Below are 10,351 nucleotides of genomic sequence, written 5' to 3' on the forward strand. Positions count from 1 at the left end.
CAATATTGAAGGACCAACATAAATATGTGACGATGAATGATTTGAGAATATTCATGTATACACACATAAATGTAAAACATACAAAATTTGAAAAAAGTTAGATTTGTGTATCAAAACGTTAAGACCATCCGTAGTGGCGTATATTGTGGCGTTTTGGGGCATAATGCCTGGGAACACCGCCCCCTCAGGCATTATGGATGATATTATGGTGAGGAACGTTATATACATAACGTTTTGACGGCTTACATTTTGAGAGTTTTGTGTGTGTGCGAGAGAGAGAGAGAGAGAGAGAGAGAGAGAGGCGTTTTGGGGACATTTTCACATTATATTCACTTTTTTGCAAAATGCTAAAAAGCTGACTAGGCGTCATATGGTGCAAAATGTCTAGGTGTGTCTAGTTTTGACTTCGCATGGTTTAAATGGTTTATATTTGTTTTACATAGTTTCATAAAAGTTTAATGCTTTGTAATGATCCTCTCTATATATTCATGATACGTGTAGGAAAAACACAACCGGTACCATGATTGTTTTAAGCATATGTTTTTGTCACATGCTTCCATGACTTCGGATAGCAAAATCATTTGAAAACCTAACAGTCTGCTTTGAAAGGGACTGAAGTACAACAAATTTATCCATTAAACTACGAAAATATGTATGATTAATTGGTGTATATCACATCACTACTTACACAAATACTCCCAAATCATAACACACATGAATTGGAATAAACACATATACATGCAAAATCACAAAACATAAATATACACATTACCAGAAATCATATGCACATTTAAAAACGACCTAACAGTCATAATAAAAACACACCGAATCGCACACACAAGCGAAAGCCACGAACACCCCCAATCGCACAATTTTAGGTCTCATTGTAAGATATGAAAATGTAATTTAATTTGTTTGTAAGATATGAAAATGTAATTTAATTTATGTGTAAAATGTCTAATATCTATTGTAGCGTACTCAATATTGTGTTCCTCATTGGCACAATAGCAACCCATTAATGGCATAAGTGTGTTCAACTCCAAAATTATTTGTTATAACCTACTATAGCATTGTATTAGCAAAAAGAACCGTATATCTATATCTATATTTAACACCAAAACAATTTGTTATGGGCTAATAGCCTTTGTGTAACAAACTCGATCAAATACGACATTACAAGGCTCATTGTTGGCCAACTAGTAGCAAGCAATCAACTGCCAGTAAGTAGGGATGGATGCTTTGGTTGAATTTCAACGATAGTAGTACTTATAAGTAAAACAATAAAATTATATAGTTAATCATTCGGATGGTACGTGGTATTCCTTTAGATATCATTCGGTGTGGAATTCCTTTAAAAATCATTCGGTGCTTTCCCTTGGTAATACGTCAGTAAACAAACGAGCAAATTGCCTGGACCCATTTTAGTGACGATCTTTCACCAAGGAATTTATGTTGATAACCGTGTTTATTAAAAAATCACCAACGTAACTAACCGTTGATCATGCGTCTTTCCAAGAAAAGAAACGTTGATCATGCTCATTAGTTTAACTTGTAAAAACAATGATTGTAACGTATTACGAAAACTTAACTTTCAGGTAAAGGTTCAAACTTTTGAAGCGTCGTTAAAAAAAGAGAATATTTCCTTTTGAAATATGAGGACGTGTAAAGATATGAATCCTGAGAAAACAATCTAAAGTTTAAAACAAATATCAAAGGGAAGGTCGTATAGGATACATGGAAAGAGGGCCCATCTCTTGAAACACGACAAGTTGATATTTTGGAATTTCTCTTATTATTGGTTTCTGAGGTTCATGTTCATGTTGGATCTGCATCCGCTAGATGGGGTTTGCTTTCCAAGAGGGTTTCATAACACAATCATTTTTCAGATAAATACTATTGGACCTTTTTCTCATATTCAATTCTTTTTATTTGTTTTATTTGTAACGTATAATGGATATCAAAAGCTATTAAAACTAAAATGTATGTTGAAACAAAAAAAAACTGACCGGATAGTAATTGGTCTTTTGCTAAGGATCGAGGGAGGAAACAAGAATATAAACCACTAGTAGCATCGGTCATGATAAGAATCTGACCATTATAAGATAAATGACGGATGGATCACCAATAGAATCTAGTAAGAAAAAACCTAGTAAAACATCGTTTGGCGGTGTACTGTTAAAAACATTTGTTGTCATAACGAGGAACATGATTTGTGTTAAAAATTTATATGCTGAAAGAGAAACCAAGAACGATTAAGTTAGGTTGGTGGGAATGATTTTCCTGTCCCGAAGTAATAATTTTATCTTGCTTCGGCGTCAATTGAGGCAATGGCGTAGCCACATACACATCACCGGGATCGGCCGAATCGATGAATTTTGGATCTGTATATAATCTATAGGTACGATTTAATGAGCGAACATATTCTTATTTGACGAGTGAACCTGATATTATTTAAAAAAATATTCGAACCCAATAATTATGAAAAATTTAGTTAGAAAATTTTCATTAATGAATATTTTTTTATAAAATATAAAAAAGTTTAAAAATATAAAAATTAGTAACAAATATTATAAATGAGCCAATAATAATCCATATATGACACATAGATTATAAAAAATAAGCCTAAATTATTAATAGAATGAGCTAATAAGCATAACCCAATTAACATTAAATATAATACCTAAAAAAATAAATAAAAAATGCCAAAAACAACAACCGATCATTTTCTTTTCTATCGACCAAGTCTAGACTATCGCCTCATTCTTCGCTAGTGTGGGCCCGAAAACAATGAGGATATACTTTTGTTATGACAGTGATATTGCGTTTTATATATTTTGCCGAATGACCAATCCGACCCATTCGGGAACGAAAACTTTGATGCTGGAAAATTATCGAGAACCGAAATATCCCAAACCCATAGAAAAAGATTCCTGGTTGCGTTACTGAATTGAGGCATGGTGATGTTTCCACCGCATCACATCTCAAAATTCATCTCCATCATGAAATTCTTTTCCATACGCTACAATTTCTTCTTCGTTCTTTCTAAATTTTGGGGTAGCCTTGTTGTTCAGGGACCTTTTTCTTCGTGCCAACCACCCGAGATGGTGTTCCCAGCGGGACCGAACCCACCCCAATCCCATTTCATGACCACTCCATGCGGTCATCCATGCACCCTAAGGCAATGTATTAACATCATATCGAATCAATATTATACCGAAATAATATTAAAACATAAACTTTTCATTGTTTGTTTTCAAATACAATATTTGTTTAGAAAATACTTGTCTTAAATACTACTACTAATTTAGTTGCTTCAAATTTTGGTTAATAATCACAAATCCAAGAAACTTTAATGCCACATGGTATTAGTCATTATGGACTTCGTACCCACCACCCCTAGGTATAACTAGGATCAAGTTTTTATATAATGCACATAATGCTAGAGTTGTAACTGGGGATGGTACCGGAAGTAATGCTATGCTATTTCTATATTTGTATACCGAAATTTGTCCTTTTAATTATTTCTCATGATGATTTTATATAATAAATCAACTTTATCAGTTTCAGAACTTCATAATTATGTTTATTTTGTACAACTAAACATGGTATGATTATTATTTTTATTGGTTATAAAAGTGGTTTGAAGCTAATGAATACGTTTTGTTTTGTAAACAATGTGGGTCACGACTATTTTGAGGTTGGGTACCAATTTACGTTATTACCCCTGTTGGAAATTGGAAAAGCATGTGGTGTCATTGTTCGTGGGGTTTTGAGGTGGTCACCATCGTCAATTCGCGTATGGGCCGTACGAGTTACGTTTAAATTTTCTATTACATTTCAGGTGTTGGGCCGGGTTTTGGGATTACTGGCCCAAACTTATTGGATCCGTAGCTGTTCACGACCCGAGCCGAACTGAGCAAAGGCTTGGTCGTTGCTTGGCTTGTTTACAATCAAACAGAACCGAACGGCTGAAATTAGAACTGAGCTAAAAACGAAACGAGCCAAAATCGAATCGAGCATTTTTCGATCGAACATCGAGCAATTTTGAGCATTTTTTTATTTCTTTTTCAATTTAAAAGTTTCAATCAGAAACAAGTTTGAAGACTGTAAATAATATGTTTTGTAAACAAATTAGTAGTTTTTAGACAAACCTATAATAGGTTGTAAATTTTCAGGAGAAAAATTTTTGAAGTGAGATATAATAAACATGTAAACAAACTTTTTAGTATTCTGAAAACATGAATCGAACAAATAAAACTATAAAATTGACGGAATAAAATTTTTTTAAAAGGGTTTAAAAAATTGTATACTTATAATTTATGTGTGTTGTGTATATATTTATATATTTGTTCATATATAATTATATATAAAATTAATTAAAAATATTCAAGCCGAACCAAACCAAGTAGACCTTTGCTCGTTGCTTGGCTCATTTACAAACTGAATCGAGCAGAGCGGCTCGTTTACAATCGAGCGAAAAAACGAGCAAGCATTTTCCTGGCAATTTCCGAGCGATCGACGAGCGAGTTCGAGCGTCGAACAGTTTGGACGGCCCTAGATCCGTTTTTGGACTTTCTTTTTTTTTAGATAGATGGTGTTGAAATTTGATCCACGTTCTTTCTGTTTTGTCTTTGTTGAACAATCTATGCATTTAAAAAATTCAAATTATCAACACTCTTTGCTAACCTCAAAATATACTTTCTATCTATCTATTTATTTAGTCTCGTAGCAAGAATTGCATTTGGGTGTCAAATATGGTATGTATGGATCGCCTCCGGCTCGCACAAAATCAAAACTGGAATTTTGATTTTATGTATGCGTTTGGTTTGGTTTGTTTTGGTTATGATTGTTTTCGGATTTAAATTAAGGTTCAAAATTTTTAGGCTGAAAAAGTTGGTTTAAAATAATAAATGTGAGCTGAAACTTTAACTTAATAACTTGTTAATTTAGTTGGCACATTTTGAATTCTTGTTCAAAAGTTAAAATCAATTTTTTATGTTTTTCTATAAATGTTTATATAGCGTATATTTTTGTTTTGTTTTGTTTTTTTTTCATTAATAGAAAAAGATAAGAGAGAGAGAGAGAGAGAGAGAGAGAAAGATGGTATAATTAACATTTTGATATATTTTGGATGCAAAAACTGGGTAGCGGAATAGTCCTTTTCTTTTTCTCGCATCTTAACTTTTCTCTTCTTCACTTTAGCGTTACATCAAACTTTTTTTTAATGTTAGTATTATCTTTTCATCTTTAAACTGTTTTTCAATTAATTAATTAAAATAAATTTGACTAATGTAAGAAATATAAAATTTGTTTAAAAGTTATAGTTAGTTGTAAATAAATTAATATTTCATTAACTTAAAACATATTACAAAACTAAATGAAAAAAAAAATTAAATTAAATAAGGATATTATTGAGGTTGATTACATAATTTTTTTTAACATCAAATTAGATTTTATTTATTTCTACTGATGAAACATAGATATTACATCAATATAGCAGGCAATTACATAATTTAACTTGATCTTTGACTTCAAAGCCGCTTAAACCATTTTTTTATATTGTTGCATCGTTAAATCCGGTCAAGTGGTGCCGGTGGTTGCTTTTCACTTGCACCAAACCCGCCTGAACGTAACGGGCCATATCACTAGTAATTGCCTATGCCAATTTGTTATTATATACATACGACCTTAGATACTTGAACTTCGTTGTCTGCGAGAACACATGACCTCCTATAATGATTTGGGTGTTCTCATTTGCACCATTTATATTCACCCTATAGAGAAGGCATGTCGTCTATATGTGGTTACCTAGCTTAAAAAACAGGAAAACCCTATAGAGACGACGTGTTGTCTCTATAGGGTGAACTATAGAGACAATTTATGACGTTCCTATAGGCCTTTTTCTTATAGCCAACTCTGTGGTAGGGTTGGAGAAGGGAGGAAAGAGTGTAAGTCTTTTCTTCCTCCTAAAAGATAGAGAGGTCGCTCTACTATGTGCTCCAACTCTAAATTTTTTAAGTGTACTAAAACTAGGACGAGGGTCAAGAACCAGGGGAGCATGACCATCTAGGGGCCATTTTAGCGCAATCATTAAAGGTTAGGCACCAAAAGAGCCTAGTTGGTCAGGCAACGCCTATAGCCCAACCGGCTTTAGGTTAAGGCATGTCGAGATTTGTAATTAGAGCAAACAACCCATAAGTAAAATAAAAGATACGTTTATTATAAAACATTAAAAACGATAGTTTAAAGAAACACTAACCGGACCCCGGGCAGATTATAGATAATCTGGGGGTTAAGTAATGTTTCCCACGAGGATGAGGTTCAGCAGAGAAGATTGTTCTTCAGATGACCTGCAAAACAGACACCGTAAGCTCGTCACTGAGAAGGGGGGGGGGTTCCTCCTTGTGACCACCCTCCGGCGTGAGAATCAGACTAGATTGCTCTGAATATAAGTGTATATTAAGAGATTGCTAGATAAGATATCAGATGATATGATGACAATATGATAAGATGAGATGATCATACCATTTGGGGTATTTATAGCCGAAGGTAGGTTTCCAAGGAGGTGTGGCCGGCTGAATAGTATTCCTGTTCTACCAACTGTGGCCTACGCACGTGCCCTGCTGGTAGTTGGTGGGTAGGCAGCGGCTGATAGTGACCAGGCCTGCTGTGTACTATTCCTTTTCCACCAACTGCCGGCTATGCACGTGGTATGACAGGAGTTGGTGAGTAGGCAGCGGCTAATAGTGACATACAGTACAGGAGCATGTTGCTCGCCATACTGCTGTCAATAAGCTGTCGTATCTTTAGTCAGATCTTTTGCCCATACCTCGTCAGGTACAGTACAGAAGATCTTCCCGTATCGTACGGACTGGCTTTTGGGCGGGAGTATTCCCCCTCCCGCCTTTTTGCGGGATTGTTCCCGGCTTTGCTCATTCCTTCAGGTGACACTGAGTGAGAGTTAAGTGCCTTGTGCGTGTAGCCTTGCTGCGCGGGTGGCCTTCCCTGATGGCTTGTATCCGCAGCTGCGGGAACAGGCAGAGTACTTCACCATTGGGAGGCATTTCCTGCGGGAACAGCTTGCGTACTGCGCGTAAGGACGTCACGTCTCTGAGCATGGTGGGTCCTGCGGATCCAGTTGGTTTCTGCGCAGACGTCCCTCTTCAAGGTGAGTCTTGCGGGTCCAACTGGGCTCTGCTGGGACCTACCTCTTCATAGTTGGATACCAAATACACATGCATGATGCTGCACGCATAGATCCATCTCTCCTTACATAGTAAAAAACCAAACCCGAACTTAAAACCTAATGGATACGGATCGGATCACTGGCTGGACGACCAACCGGACCCGCTTGATCACTACACCACAATGCCATTAGCTAAAACAATGGCATTTACCTTATTAATAACCAAACAAACAAGTTAAAACTAGAAATGACCATGCATAAATAATGCATAATCATTAGTAGTTGTTCCTCCTGGTAGTAGTGGTAGCAGTAGCAGTAGTACCACCGATATCCTCCTCACCACTACCCGCATCCCAAACGTCTCCTTCACCTTCTCAGCCACCCCTTGAGCCATACTCTTCGCTTGCTCAGTCGTCCTCTGCACCACACTCCCCGTCTTCTCTTTCCCGGCTTCGGCAGTCTCTTTAGTCGACTGTCCCATTTGCGTCGCCTTGTCCTTAGCCGCAGCCGCCTTGTCCGACAAGTAACTAGCTGTCTGGTCTTTCGTCTGTCGGGTTTTGTCCATCACTTGTCCGGCTTTCTCCTCGGCTTGACCTTTGACTTCACCGGCTCTGTAGCTTTGATTGTGGGATGCCATTTTTGTTACACAAGATGTTTTTGTTTGAAGAAGTTGTGATTATAAATATTATTGTTATTGTTGATGAGTTGTGGAGAACCAATGGGAATGGGGTGGGGTTATATAGGAGTGGAACTGGAGTAATGAGGTGACACGTGTCCTGCTTGGTTGACGCGTGTAAGGCGTATGTGGCTTCTTGATGTTGATTCGCTCATGGGAACTTGAGCTTGTTAGTTTATGTTATCCTATTTATCTAGTTATCTACTTTGGGGATTAAGTTATACGTAGTCCGTAGTCGGGTGGCGGGTCAAGTTAGATAAAAATGAGAATGGAAAGAATTTATAGTCACATAAAAAAATCCTTAAAAAGTTTTAAAAAAAATTAAATAAAAAATTATAACTCAAAATTTAATAAAAAACAAAAAAAGTAAGGACACAAAAATGTTTTCACCGTCTTCCTCGTTTTTAAAAACACAAACACACACAATTTGAGGGAAAAAGATCATTGTATCTTAAGATCATTGTATCTTTTTGTTTATCATTGTGTTTTGTGTTTATTTTCGTCATTGATTGTGTCTTTTTTCCTTAACATTGTATCTTTTTTTCTTGATATTGTGTTATATTTTGTTCGGCATTGTGTTATATTTTGCATATGTTGTGTCTTTTTTTAGTCATAATTGTGTCTTTTGTTTCTACGTTGTATCTTTTCGGCGGGTTTTTTTTTTGGAACAAGAATGACGATGGAAACATTTTTGTTTTTTTAATTTTTTCGTTTTTTATTTATATTTTGAGTTATGATTTTTTTATTAATTTGTTGAAATTTTTTTAGGGGTTTTTCTGTGCGACAAATCTTTCTCTCACTTTTCATTTTTATTTCCCTTTATATTTTAACTTTTCCCGTTTGATGGTTTCAATATTAAAGGGCGTTTTTTAAAATTTTACATATTCCAACAAGTATTTTTTTTATTTGGTCTTTTAAGAACAAGATACTAGAATTCGTCCAAACAAATAAAGGCGCACAATAACTAGATTAAGCGTATGATAACTATTGAGTTTTAAGTCTTATTTATCAAAAAAAATAGTGGTTTTTGGGTTGGGCTAGAAGGTTTTTACACTGTGGGTTTTCTCCTGAAGGTGGAATGAATATAATCGGGTGGTCAATGGTGCGCTAATGATTCAAATGAGAATTAAGAAAAAAATGTATGTTAAGAAAAATGAAAAATATAGGCTAGAAAATTTTAACTTCATTGAGTTATATACAATGAAAGAGAATAACTCTATTGTGTTAGTGGTGATGTTTTCAGGATACAAAAATTTGTACCTAGTTTTTAGTATACAATTAAAAGTAAACAAATTTCAACTTCAGATTTTCTCATCGTGAACTTAAAGAATTAGTTGCCGGACTCAGACACTAAATAATCACATGTTGTTCCAAAATGTTGAGTATCTCTAACGCGAAAAGTACCCAAATCGACACATTGATGATCAGTTCAATCAATGTTAGATTCCAAACTTTTTATAAAAACGCTTAATATCTCCCACAATTACACAATAAAATTTCAAACCCCATTAAAAGTTGTTAATATTTTTATGTGTGTGGGACTGGAGCCCCGCCCTTCATGTTCGTTTCAAGTATGCGGTTCCAGACTTCACATACAAACCTTATTCGCACCTCGCCTACAATTAATGCAACATGCTACCTAAGCGTTCGCAATTTCAGACGTCCTCCACGCAAGATTGTTGGAGGTGGCCGGTCTAAGCTTTAGTTGCTACTCACACACTAGTATCTTATATTTATTCTTATTCTTTGATTATAATTTTATTTTATTTTGATTAATTATCTCTGGTAAGCAATAACTGATAAATTGTTTGCTTTCGAAATTATAATTGTTTTAGCTTAACAATTTTAAGATACGCTCACATAGCCATATTCATATTCATATTCGATCAAATAAGCATAATAAATCTAAATTAGTGTTTATGATTTGGGTAGCTTAGATTGAGGTCCTTAAAGAATTGTTGATTTTATTCACGGAATAAAAAGAATTCAAAGATTTATACGCAAAGATGGTATTCTCATTGTTTAGCATGGAACTTTAGATATACGATATTTTCCAGCAACAGATCTTATGACTATAAAAGTTGGCAGTAAAACAAGAGGAGAGTCTGAGAGAGGGATTGTATTGACAACAAATTTTATTTTTTGTAAATGTTATTTTTAAAATTTATAATTTTAATCCTTCTAAAGCTAAAACTTTTAACATCTCTAAGTTGGAAAAGATACAACGTTTAATAAGTACAACTTGGGATGATCTCTGTTTTCTCATGCATTGACCAAGTCTACCATCATTAGAAACACACATCCATCCATTCAAATGTCATATGTTACCATATTTACACATTGAGGTCTCTTTCCACAGCCTTATAACCAACAATTAATCTTCATACATATAAATAGTCAATTGATTTCATTGAAAATACACATCGAAACAATCAAATAAAGGATGTCGAGCCAAAATCGTCAAGCGTTACTCAGCTATGATTGCGACG

Source organism: Bidens hawaiensis, unplaced genomic scaffold (genome assembly GCF_021521415.1).
Source record: "Bidens hawaiensis isolate Kalapana, Puna unplaced genomic scaffold, B.hawaiensis_p1.1 tig00050483_1, whole genome shotgun sequence".
In the NCBI taxonomy this organism is placed as follows: domain Eukaryota; kingdom Viridiplantae; phylum Streptophyta; class Magnoliopsida; order Asterales; family Asteraceae; genus Bidens; species Bidens hawaiensis.